Genomic DNA, 13,346 nt, shown 5'->3' with positions numbered 1-13,346 from the left:
CACTAAGCTAATCCTCCGCCTGCGGCGCTGGCACCCCGGGTTCTAGTCCCAGTTGGGGCACCAGTTCTGTGGCACCGGATTCTGTCGCAGTTGCTCTTCTTCCAGTCCAGCTCTCTGCTGTGGCCGGGAATGCAGTGGAGGATGGCCCAAGTGCTTGGGCCCTGCACACGCATGGGAGACCAGGAGGAAGCATCTGGCTCCTGGCTTCAGATCAGTGCAGCGCGCTGGCCATAGCGGCCATTTGGGGGGTGAACAATGGAAGGAAGACCTTTTTCTCTGTCTCTCTCACTGTCTAACTCTGCCTGTCAAAACAACAACAACAAAAACCTCATTGAGTTTTGTAGCTTTTGGCAATCAGTTCTGCTCTGTCTTCTAGTTAATCCTGAGAAGTCATTAGAAGGTATTCCTACCCCTACTCCATACAGAAAGTAATCTTACAGAACTAATTCAGTGCATAGTATTACAGTTCCTTAACCACACAGACAACATAACATTAAAAGGAACTGAAGTAGGAAACAGTACAGGTGGACAAAACCCTGAGATTGCTATGAAAATGTTTTCAAATATTTAGAAGAATTTTTTTCCTTTTACATATTTAAAAAAAGTTATTTTGCTTCCAGTTATACTTGGTAGATCAACTATACTAATAGTTCATGTCCTTCCTAAAATGCCGCTAAAAGTAAAGGATTATAACAGAAGTTCCTTGACTTCATTACTCATAAAGGAAGTAGAAAACCACTATGAAATGCCACTTCACACCTACTAGAATGACCACAATTGAATAATCATATAACAGGGGTAGGCATTTGGCACAATGAGTTGAGGCACTTCTTGGGATGCTACCATCCCACACCTGAGTGCTTGGTTTGAATCTGGCTCTTCCACCTCTTTTTTTTTTTTTTTTTTAATATGTGTTTCTTGTGGCTTTTTTTTTTTTAAGATTTATTTTATTTATTTCAAAGAGTTACAGAGAGGCAATTATCGAGAGGTCCTTCATCCGCTGGTTCACTCCTCAGATGGCTGCAACACCTGGAGCTGTGCTGATCTGAAGCCAAGAGCCAGGAGCCTCTTCTGGGTCTTCCACGTAGGTGCAGGGGCCCAAGGACTTGGGCCATCTTCTACTGCCTTCCCAGGCCACATTATAGAGCTGGATAGGAAGAGGAGCAGTAGGGACAAGAACCAGTACCCTTACGGGATACTGGCACCCCAGGCCAGGGCTTTAACTCGCTGTGCCACAGCTCCAGCCCCTCTTCCACCTCTTATCTAACTTCCTGCTAATGTGAACTCTGGGTGGCAGCAGGTAGTGACTCAAGTATTTGGGTCCCTACCACTCACTTCAGAGATCTGGATGGAATTCCAATCTCTTAGATTTGGCTTGGCCCATTGTTATGGGCATTTGGGCAGTGAACCTGCAGATGGAAGATCTCTCCCTATATGTTTCTCTGTTTCTGTTGGTCTGTCTCCCTGTCTTTCAAATAAAATGAAAACAAAAACTGGAAAAAAACAGATAATAAGGTTTGAGAAAATGTAGAGAGACACATAGTCTTACATACTGTTCAAGAGAATGAAAACAGTGTGTTTTGGAAAACAGTTTGACAGTTTTTTAAAATAGTAAACACAGAGTTGCCATTTAAGCCAGCAATTTTTCTCCTAGGCATCATACACAAGAGAAATTAAAAATTATGCACACAGGGAGCCAAGATGGCGGAATAGTGAGGGCGCGCACCGATAGTCCGGGAAAATTTAGTTTAATAAAAGGGGAGTTACGGTAGCCGCAGAAAATAGAACCAAACAAAAATTGCAGGGGAAACCCTTCTGAATGGAGCAGGCGTGAATCGGAGGACCTACTGGGAGAACAAGGTCGCCCACCGCGCGGAAGCCAAGTCGCGGGACCCAGCCGCAGAAGCCCCAGGGTCTGCGCGACAGTGCTCCAAGGAGAGTGCACGCCACACAGAAAACAGCAGGGAGACTTGAGACGCTCAGGGCTCCGAGTCCACACATCGGCGCTGGAAGGGGAGGTGAGCTCAATAACCCGAGACATTGGTGGGGAAACGGGGGTCAGAATCTAGAGGGGGGCCGGAAAGTGCAGCAAACTCACTACCGGAAAGAAGGAAAAAAAAAAAGCTTCGGGTTTCTCTTCCCCCTAACCTTGCAAAGGTTACAAGGCTGCAAGACTTGAAGAATTCCCAAGAGACAAAGAGCAGGCCTCCTCTTTGGATTTACATATCAGTGGGGGAGAGTTAAGGAACTGAGTCACTACAATTCAGTAGCCTAGGCAACCCAGTGGGAGTCCAGAGGAGCCAAAGACTGGAAGCTAAATACCATCAATTCTGCACAGCCCTGCCCTGCAGGGTTACTTACCCCCTGAATAAATAAAATAAATAAATAAATAAAAAGAGAGAGATTTACCACGCATAACCTGAGGGTGTCACCTTTGCACACCCTTAACCAGGAAGAACCAGGCAGAGCTCTCAGGCCGCACCCATCTCAAGCCTCTAAGGCTCCTCCAACAGCAGGCAGTCCACTTAACACGGACACAGTATAAAAAAAAAAAAAAAAAGAAAAAAAAAAAAAGCGCACAGTGACGCAAGAAGAATTAACTATGCCGAGTAACAAACACAGAAATAGAGGGAGCAAGATCAACGATGACACTATGATGCCTCCAAATAAGCAAAACACCCCAAGCCAAGAGTATGAAGATGATGAGATAGAAGAAATGCAAGATACGGATTTCAAAAAATTTATGATAAGAACATTTAGAAGTTTTCAAAAGCAAATCCTTGAACTACAGAAATCCTTAATGGACAAGATTGAAAATCTCTCTCGTGAAAACGAAATTTTAAGGAAGAGTCAAAATGAAAGTCAGAAACTAGTAGAACAGGAAAGTGTTATAGTGAAGAGAAATCGAAATGAAGAGCTCAATAGATCAAATGACAAACACATTAGAAAGCCTTAAAAACAGAATGGGTGAAGCAGAAGAGAGAATATCGGACTTAGAAGATAGAGCACAGGAAAACATACAGTCAAACCAAAGAAAAGAAGAGGAAATTAGAAACCTGAAAAATATTGTTGGGAATCTACAGGATACTATTAAAAAAACCAACATTCGAGTTCTAGGAGTTCCTGAAGGCATGGAGAGAGAGAAAGGATTGGAAGGCCTTTTTAGTGAGATACTAGCAGAGAACTTTCCAGGTTTGGAGAAGGACAGAGATATCCTAGTACAGGAAGCTCATAGAACCCCCAGTAAACATGACCAAAAGAGATCCTCACCACGACACGTGGTAATTAAACTTACCACAGTGAAACATAAAGAAAAGACCCTAAAATGTGCAAGAGAGAAACGTCAGATTACTCTCAGAGGATCTCCAATCAGACTCACAGCTGACTTCTCATCAGAAACCCTACAAGCTAGGAGGGAATGGCGAGACATAGCACAGGTGCTAAGAGAGAAAAATTGCCAGCCCAGAATATTATATCCTGCCAAGCTCTCATTTGTGAATGAAGGTGAAATAAAGACCTTTCATAGCAAACAGAAATTGAAAGACTTTGTGGCCACTGGTCCGGCCCTGCAAAAGATACTTAAAGATGTGCTACACTCAGAAACACAGAAACACGGCCATCAATATGAAAGAAGGGAAAGGAAGAACACCTACCAGTAAAAGAGCATGGGAAGCTCAAAGCATATACTAGAAAATATTTCCGGGAAAATGGCAGGGCAAAGTCACTACGTATCAATTGTCACATTGAACATTAATGGTCTGAATTCTTCAGTTAAAAGACACCGTTTAGCTGACTGGCTCACAGAACACAACCCAACTATTTGTTGCCTACAAGAAACACATCTCTCTAACAAAGAGGCATGCAGACTGAAAGTGAAAGGTTGGAAAAAGATATTCCATGCCAACAGAAACCAAAAAAAAGCAGGTGTAGCCATATTAATATCAGACAAAATAAACTTTAATACAAAAACTGTTAAGAGAGACAAAGAGGGACACTATATAATGATTAAGGGTTCAATTCAACAGGAAGATGTAACTATTATAAATGTATATGCACCTAATTACAGGGCACCGGTCTATTTAAAAGATATGTTAAGGGACTTAAAGGGAGATTTAGATTCCAATACAATAGTACTGGGGGACTTCAATACTCCACTCTCAGAAATAGACAGATCATCCGGACAGAAGATCAACAAGGAAACAGCAGATTTAATTGACACTATTGCCCAAATGGATCTAACAGATATCTACAGAACTTTCAACCCTACATCTACAGACTTCACATTCTTCTCAGCAGCGCATGGAACCTTCTCTAGGATTGATCACATACTAGGCCATAAAGCAAGTCTCAGCAAATTTAAAAGAATTAGAATCATACCATGCAGCTTCTCAGACCACAGCGGGATGAAGCTGGAAATTAGCAACTCAGGAAACCCCAGAAAGTATGCAAACACATGGAGACTGAACAACATGCTCCTGAATGAACACTGGGTCATTCAAGAAATCAAAAGAGAAATCAAAAACTTTCTGGAAGTAAATGAAGACAACAACACAACATATCAAAACTTAGGGGATACAGCAAAAGCAGTATTGAGAGGCAAATTTATAGCAATAGGTGCCTATATCAAGAAATTGGAAAGGTACCAAATAAATGAGCTTTCAGCGCACCTCAAGGACCTAGAAAAACTGCAGCAAACCAAACCCAAATCTAGTAGGAGAAGAGAAATAATTAAAACCAGAGAAGAAATTAACAGGATTGAATCAAGAAAAACATTACAAAAAATAAGCCAAGCAAGAAGCTGGTTTTTTGAAAAAATAAACAAAATTGACACCCCATTGGCCCAACTAACTAAAAAAAGAAGAGAAAAGACCCAAATCAATAAAATCAGAGATGAAAAAGGAAATGTAACAACAGACACCACAGAAATAAAAAGAATCATCAGAAATTACTACAATGACCTGTATGCCAGCAAACAGGAAAACCTATCAGAAATGGATAGATTCCTGGACACATGCAATCTACCAAAATTGAACCATGAAGACATCGAAAACCTAAATAGACCCATAACTGAAACAGAAATTGAAACAGTAATAAAGGCCCTCCCAACAAAGAAAAGCCCAGGACCAGATGGATTCACTGCTGAATTCTACCAGACATTTAAAGAAGAACTAATCCCATTTCTTCTCAAACTATTCAGAACAATCGAAGAAGAGGGAATCCTCCCAAATTCTTTCTATGAAGCCAGCATCACCTTAATCCCTAAGCCAGAGAAAGATGCAGCACTGAAAGAAAATTACAGACCAATATCCCTGATAAACATAGACGCAAAAATCCTCAATAAAATTCTGGCCAATAGAGTACAACAACACATCAGGAAAATCATCCACCCAGACCAAGTGGGATTCATCCCTGGTATGCAGGGATGGTTCAACATTCGCAAATCAATCAATGTGATTCACCACATTAACAGACTGCAGAAGAAAAACCATATGATTATCTCAATTGATGCAGAGAAAGCATTTGATAAAATTCAACACCCTTTCATGATGAAAACTCTAAGCAAATTGGGTATAGAAGGAACATTCCTCAATATAATCAAAGCAATTTATAAAAAACCACAGCCAGCATCCTATTGAATGGGGAAAAGTTGGAAGCATTTCCACTGAGATCTGGTACCAGACAGGGATGCCCACTCTCACAACTGCTATTTAACATAGTTCTGGAAGTTTTAGCCAGAGCCTTCAGACAAGAAAAAGAAATCAAAGGAATACAAATCAAGAAGGAAGAAGTCAAACTATCCCTCTTTGCAGACGATATGATTCTGTACTTAGAGGATCCAAAGAACTCTACTAAGAGACTATTGGAACTCATAGAGGAGTTTGGCAAAGTGGCAGGATATAAAATCAATGCACAAAAATCAACAGCCTTTGTATACACAAGTAATGCCATGACTGAGAAAGAACTGCTAAGATCAATCCCATTCACAATAGCTACAAAAACAATCAAATACCTTGGAATAAACTTAACCAAGGACGTTAAAGATCTCTACGATGAAAATTACAAAACCTTAAAGAAAGAAATAGAAGAGGATACCAACAAATGGAAAAATCTTCCATGCTCATGGATTGGAAGAATCAACATCATCAAAATGTCCATTCTCCCAAAAGCAATTTATAGATTCAATGCAATCCCAATCAAGATACCAAAGACATTCTTCGCAGATCTAGAAAAAATGATGCTGAAATTCATATGGAGGCACAAGAGACCTCGAATAGCTAAAGCAATCTTGTACAACAAAAACAAAGCCGGAGGCATCACAATACCAGATTTCAGGACATACTACAGGGCAGTTGTAATCAAAACAGCATGGTACTGGTACAGAAACAGATGGATAGACCAATGGAACAGAATTGAAACACCAGAAATCAATCCAAACATCTACAGCCAACTTATATTTGATCAAGGATCTAAAACTAATTCCTGGAGCAAGGACAGTCTATTCAATAAATGGTGCTGGGAAAACTGGATTTCCACGTGCAGAAGCATGAAGCAAGACCCCTACCTTACACCTTACACAAAAATCCACTCAACGTGGATTAAAGACCTAAATCTACGTCCTGACACCATTAAGTTATTAGAGAACATTGGAGAAACCCTTCAAGATATTGGCACAGGCAAAGAATTTCTGGAAAAGACCCGGGAGGCACAGGCAGTCAAAGCCAAAATCAACTATTGGGATTGCATCAAATTGAGAAGTTTCTGTACTGCAAAAGAAACAGTCAGGAGAGTGAAGAGGCAACTGACAGAATGGGAAAAAATATTTGCAAACTATGCAACAGATAAAGGGTTAATAACCAGAATCTACAAAGAGATCAAGAAACTCCACAAAAACAAAACCAACAACCCAATTAAGAGATGGGCCAAGGACTTCAATAGACATTTTTCAAATGAGGAAATCCAAATGGCCAACAGGCACATGAAAAAATGTTCAAGGTCACTAGCAATCAGGGAAATGCAAATCAAAAGCACAATGAGGTTTCACCTCACCCCGGTTAGAATGGCTCACATACAGAAATCTACCAACAACAGATGCTGGCGAGGATGTGGGGAAAAAGGGACACTAACCCACTGTTGGTGGGAATGCAAACTGGTCAAGCCACTATGGAAATCAGTCTGGAGATTCCTCAGAAACCTGAATATAACCCTACCGTTCGACCCAGCCATCCCACTCCTTGGAATTTACCCAAAGGAGTTTAAATTGATAAAGAAAAAAGCGGTCTGCACCCTAATGTTTATTGCAGCACAATTCACAATAGCCAAGACCTGGAACCAACCTAAATGCCCATCAATGGTAGACTGGATAAAGAAATTATGGGATATGTATTCTTTAGAATACTATACTGCAGTAAGAAACAACGAAATCCAGTCATTTGCAACAAAATGGAGGAATCTGGAACACATCATGCTGAGTGAAGTAAGCCAGTCCCAAAGGGACAAATACCATATGTTCTCCCTGATCGGTGACAACTGACTGAACATCAAAAAGGAAACCTCCTGAAGTGAAATGGACACTATGAGAAATGGTGACTTGATCAGCATAGCCCTGACTGCTAATGGACAACTTAATACATTATCCCTCATAGTATTTTTTTTTTTGTCTGTTCTACTTAATATGACTGGTTTAATTCTGTAATTATCACACAGTTATTCTTAAGTGTTGAAAATTAACTGAAATGTGATCCCTGTTAAACATAAAAGTGGGAATAAGAGAGGGAAGAGATGTATAATTTGGGGCATGCTCGGGCTGACTTGCCCCAATTGGTAGAGTTGGAAACATACTAGGGGATTCCAATTCAATCCCATCAAGGTGGCATGTGCCAATGCCATCTCACTATTCCAAGTGATCAATTTCAGTTCACAATTGATCATAATGAAAGGACTAAGAGTCAAAGGGAGCACATAAACAAGTCTAGTATCTGCTAACACTAACCGATAGAATAAATAAAGGGGAGAGTGATCCAACATGGGAAGTGAGATACTCAGCAGACTCATAGAATGGCGGATGTCCTAAATAGCACTCTGGCCTCAGAATCAGCCCTAAAGTCACTCGGATCTGGCTGAAAAGCCCATGAGAGTATTTCAGGCATGGAAAGCCAAGACACTCTGGCAAAAAGATCTCTGTGAGTGAGATCCCAGTGGAAAGAACAGGTCTTCAAAGAGGGAGGTGCCTTTCTCTGAAGGGAGGAGAGAACCTCCACTTTGAATATGACCTTGTCTAAACAAGATAAGAGTCGGAGAACTCAAGGGGCTTCCATAGCCTTGGAAACTCATGACTGGTGCATAGGGAGATTACTGATGCCATAAACAGGAGTGTCAATTTGTAAAGTCAACAACAGGAGTCACTGTGCACTTACTCCTCATGTAGGATCTCTGTCCTTAATGTGCTGTACACTGAGGCTTAATGCTATAACGAGTACTCAAACAGTATATTTCACTTTGTGTTTCTATGGGGGTGCAAACGATTGAAATCTTTACTTAATGTACACTAAACTGATCTTCTGTTAAAAAAAAAAAAAAAAAAAAGAAACTATCAATTCCCAACTTGACTCTCACTGGGATTAAACATGACAATAGGTCTGATCTGATTTCATCATCATTTAAAAAAAAATCATCTATTATTTTTCACTTTATGTTTCTGTGTGGGAACAAACTGTTGAAATCCTTACTTAAGGTATACTAAGCTGATCTTCTGTATACTAAGATAATCGAAAATGAATCTTGATGTGAATGGAAGGGGAGAGGGAGTGGGAAAGGGGAGGGTGGTGGGTGGGAGGGACGGTATGGGGGGGAAAGCCATTGTAACCCATGAGACGTACTTTGGAAATTTATATTCATTAAATAAAAGATAAAAAAATAAAAAAAAATTATGCACACAGAAATTACACATAAATATTCACAGTTACAGCATTCACAGAAGCCAAAATGTGGAAACCACACAAATGTCCCTCAACTGATGAATGGATAAACTAAGTGTGGCACATATATATATATATAATGAAATATAATTTAGCCATAAAAAGGAAACATTAATGAATGCTACAGTATGAATGAACCTTGAAAAACATCACCCTAAGTGAAAGAAGTCAGTTGCAAATGACCACATTCCATCCTATGGAACATCTAGAATAGGATAATCTATGGAGACAAAGTATGTTAGTTGTTTATGAGGGCTGGGAGATGAAAGGTGAGGGGTTAATAACTAAAGGGTGTGAAATGTTTTGAAGTCATGAAATTGTTTTAAAATTGGTTCAGGTAATGAATGTTCAACTGAGAAAAAACCTCTAAATTATATATTTTTATATTGAATTAATTTCAATACAACTGTTACCAAAATTTTTTTAAAAATAATTTTGAGAATGCCAAGAAGGGGAGAGGGTCCCACAAAAAAAGGAAAACACAGATGTGGAAGAAGGAAATCCGGTAGAGAAGGCAATAGAAATGGCACAGAAGAAAATCTGGAAATCAATTCACATCCTAAAAGCCCAAGGACACATGACGTGGTACCATGTAAGAAAGAGATTTGTGGTTACATGCTATAAACATGGTTTCATAAAACGTTGATTCTCTTTGGTTTTACATTATGCATCATTAGGAAAAACCCTTCCTTGGGTGCTCAAAATCATGCTGAAACATTAACTGCTTCAAATGCAGACAGCAGACCCCAGGATTTTGCCTGGGACAGAACCTGAGACAACTGGCTGTGTATAGCTGTAGCAGCTGTGGGAATGAAAGTTAAAAATTGCAAAAGTTAGGTAAAACTCAGGAAAACATAGTCAAGGGTCCATGTAAGAAAATGTGTTTGTGTCAAGCTAATTATATTTGCAAAAAAGTTGCATGGATGGTAAGCCCTTTATTCAGATATACCTATTATTAACATTTTGATCGATTTTCCATTTCTTTTCTCTGTCTCTTTCCTTCCTTTCTATCTTTCCTCACCCTTTGTGCATGTACAAAAAAAAACACACATACATTTGAGAATACATTTCATACATGATGCACTTTTCCTTGAGTATTTCATTGTGTACTTCTTAAACAGAATTCTCTTACACATTCAAATATTTCCTTCAGTAAATTTAAAGCTGACAGGTAACTTTCAGTTAATCTCTCATCTGTATTCTATTTTGGTCAATTTACCCACTAATGTCCTTCGTGGCTTAAGAAAAACTAAACTCCATTACAGGATTTTGTCTAGGATCATGTATTGCGTTTAGTTATATTTGGTCTCTTTTATTCTGGAACAGGTTCTCAGGGTTTCTTTTTGATGACATTACCATTTTTTTAGAATGTATTCAATGGGACAGTTTTTACAATACTTTCTCACAGGGAAATTTTTTGGTGCTGCTTTTGTTGCTCAGACTTTAAAAGCTATTTTTAGATTTGTGAATTCTGGTGGACTTTAGAGGTATCAGGACCAGATTTATCATAAAGAAATTAGCAAACAACCAAAAACAATGCCAGAGATGCAAAACTGTATAGAGGGAGAGAACTCTGTTATTAATGGGAGAGTACATGAGAGGAGGAAGGCTTGAAGTATACCTCCTTTTGCAGGGACAATGAAGAAACTGCAGATGTAGAAGACAGGCAAAGGAAGAACCTGCCATTACTTGTAAACTGATAACAAATGTAAAGGAAATGAGCAGGTGCCTGGGTCCAAGGCAGATTTATTATACTCAGTGAGGCAAGAGGCAAACAATAGAAGAAAATAAGGGCCGGCGCTGCAGCTCACTAGGCTAATCCTCCGCCTTGCAGCGCCAGAACACCGGGTTCTAGTCCCAGTCGTGGCGCTGGATTCTGTCCCAGTTGCCCCTCTTCCACGCCAGCTCTCTGCTGTGTCCAGGGAAGTGCAGTGGAGGATGGCTCAAGTGCTTAGGTCCTGAACCCCATGGGAGACCAGGATAAGTACCTGGCTCCTGCCATTGGATCAGCGAGGTGCGCTGGCCTCAGCGGGCCGGCTGCGGTGGCCATTGGAGGGTGAACCAACTGCAAAGGAAGACCTTTCTCTCTGTCTCTCTCTCACTGTCCACTCTGCCTGTCAAAAAATAAATAAAGAAGAAAATAAGATGAAATTTAATTTCAGCAGATTATAACCTAAATGAGAATTTAAAAGTTATTACTGTAATGATTGGCTAAAATGGGGAAATATATGTGTACACTATTAACAAAATGACATCACTGTTTTAGAGAGCACAGAGGACTCAATGAAAATTTTGGTGAAAATAAGTAGATGGGAAAGAGCTCACAATACCTTACAAGAATGAAGTGATCATAGATATGATTCCAAACAAAAGACATTGCTAAATTAAGTTCAGTTGTGTCCATTAGAGGTTGTATGACACTACAGAGAAGACTGCTCCCTAAATCAGGATGGATTTGGAGGGGCCGGCACATGGCATAGTGGATACAGCTGCTGCATCCAGTGCCGGCATCCCATATGGGTGCAGGTTCGAGTCCTCCCTAATGGGTGCCTGTTTGAGTATTGGCTGCTCCACTTCCTATCCAGCTGTCTGCTATGGCCTGGGAAAACAGAAGATAGCCCAAGTCCTTTTTTTAAGATTTTTAAAAAGATTTATTTATTTATTTATTTACTTGAAAGAGTTACACAGCTAGAGAAGAAGAGGCAGAGTGAAAGGTTTTCCATCCACTGGCTCACTCCCAGTTGGCCACAACAGGCAGAGCTGCGCTGATCTGAAGCCAGGAGCCAGGAGGTTTTTCCAGGGCTCCCAGTGGGTGCAGGGGCCCAAGGACTTGGGCCATTTTCTACTGCTTTCCCAGGCCACAGCAGAGAGCTGGATTAGTAGAGCAGCCAGGACTTGAACTGGAGCCCATATGGGATGCTGGCACTGCAGGCGGTGGCTTTACCTGCTACGCCACAGTACCAGCCCCAATAAATCTTTTTTTAAAATATATTTTGGTTCAGAAGTTTGAAATTCATAGTTTTTTTTCATAATATGCATTTCCATCAACTTTTTGAAGACTGTCATACATAATGAGATGATTATTTCAAATATTCATGTTAGGCAACTAACATAGCCATAATCTCACTTACTCCTTTGTAATTTGCTTTGTTTTATGATCATTCAAATATCTGCTCTCTTTGCAAGTTTCCAGAACACAATACAATATTACTAATCATAAGTCTCATGATGTACATTAGTTCTCTAGACTTCTTCATCTTTCATAACTACAACTTTGTATTTGTTGACCTCTATCCTCTCCTCCTACCACACCCACCACTGGTAACTACCATTCTATTTTCTGTTCTATGTATTCAACTTTTAAATTTTCTTTTTAGACTTTCTATGTGAGATAACATAGTAGTTTTCTTTCTGTGTCATACTTATTTCTATTAGCATAATGTCCTGCAGTTTAATCGCTGTTGTTGCAAAAGGAAGGCTCTTCTTTTTCAAGGTCTCTGTAATTCTAATTATGAAGGCGCTTAAAAAATTTGGAAAATGAAAATTATGCAGAAACTGCCTGGATTTCATTTTGTGCCAAATACTTATCTTTAATTCCATTTTGTGTAATTTTTCAAAATATGTCATGTGTGTTTATCTCCATTCTCACAATTTCTTTATCCATTTTTTAGTTACTGGATTCTTAGGTTGTCTCCATATCTTGGCTATTGTGAATAATGTTGCAATAAACATGGAGGTGCAGGTATCTTTATGAGGTGCTTAATTCATTCCTTTGAGTAAAGTCTATTTTGTCTGAGATAACTACATCTGTTCTCTTTTGGTTACTGGTTGCATGGAATATTTTTTTTACAAATTTTCAATTTCAATGCACAATGGGTCATAGAAGAAATTAAAAGAGAAATCAAAAATTTTCTTGAAGTAAATGAGGATAACAGTACAACATACCAAAACTTATGGGATACAGCAAAAGCAGTGTTAAGAGGAAAGTTTATATCAATAGGTGCCTACATCAAGAAATTGGAAAGGCACCAAATAGATGAGCTTTCAATGCATCTCAAGGATCTAGAAAACCTGCAGCAAACCAGACCCAAATCTAGTAGGAGAAGAGAAATAATTAAAATCAGAGAAGAAATCAACAGGATTGAATAAAAAAAAAATTACAAAAAATCAGCCAAACGAGGAGCTGTTTTTTTGAAACAATAAACAAAATTGACACCCCATTGGCCCAACTAAAAAAAGAAGAGAAAAGACCCAAATCAATAAAATCAGAGATGAAAAAAGAAATGTAACAACAGACACCACAGAAATAAAAAGAATCATCAGAAATTACTACAAGGACTTGTATGCCAGCAAACAGGGAAACCTAGCAGA

At 39.5% G+C, this 13,346-nt stretch overlaps 1 long non-coding RNA gene across 3 annotated transcripts in view; it reads right to left on the bottom strand.

Annotated features, from left to right (window-relative positions):
* The window catches only part of LOC127491322 (uncharacterized), a 38,668-nt gene that overhangs the window by 15,082 nt on the left and 10,240 nt on the right, over nucleotides 1-13,346 (bottom strand). Inside the window, exon 3 of one of the 3 annotated variants that reach the window (XR_016223170.1) lies at nucleotides 10,328-11,089. The exons of 1 other annotated variant lie outside the window; for it this stretch is intronic. This is a non-coding gene — a long non-coding RNA (uncharacterized LOC127491322). Of the gene's footprint in view, nucleotides 1-10,327; nucleotides 11,090-13,346 lie in introns of those variants that run through there. One more of the 3 variants, XR_016223157.1, reaches the window with a different exon arrangement.

The sequence above is a fragment of the Oryctolagus cuniculus genome, chromosome 1, assembly GCF_051225735.1.
Source record: "Oryctolagus cuniculus isolate XC-2025 breed Fujian yellow rabbit chromosome 1, ASM5122573v1, whole genome shotgun sequence".
Classification (NCBI taxonomy): Eukaryota; Metazoa; Chordata; class Mammalia; order Lagomorpha; family Leporidae; genus Oryctolagus; species Oryctolagus cuniculus.
The sequence above is the reverse complement of the archived record's forward strand: the minus strand, read 5'-3'. Positions and strand labels throughout refer to the sequence as shown.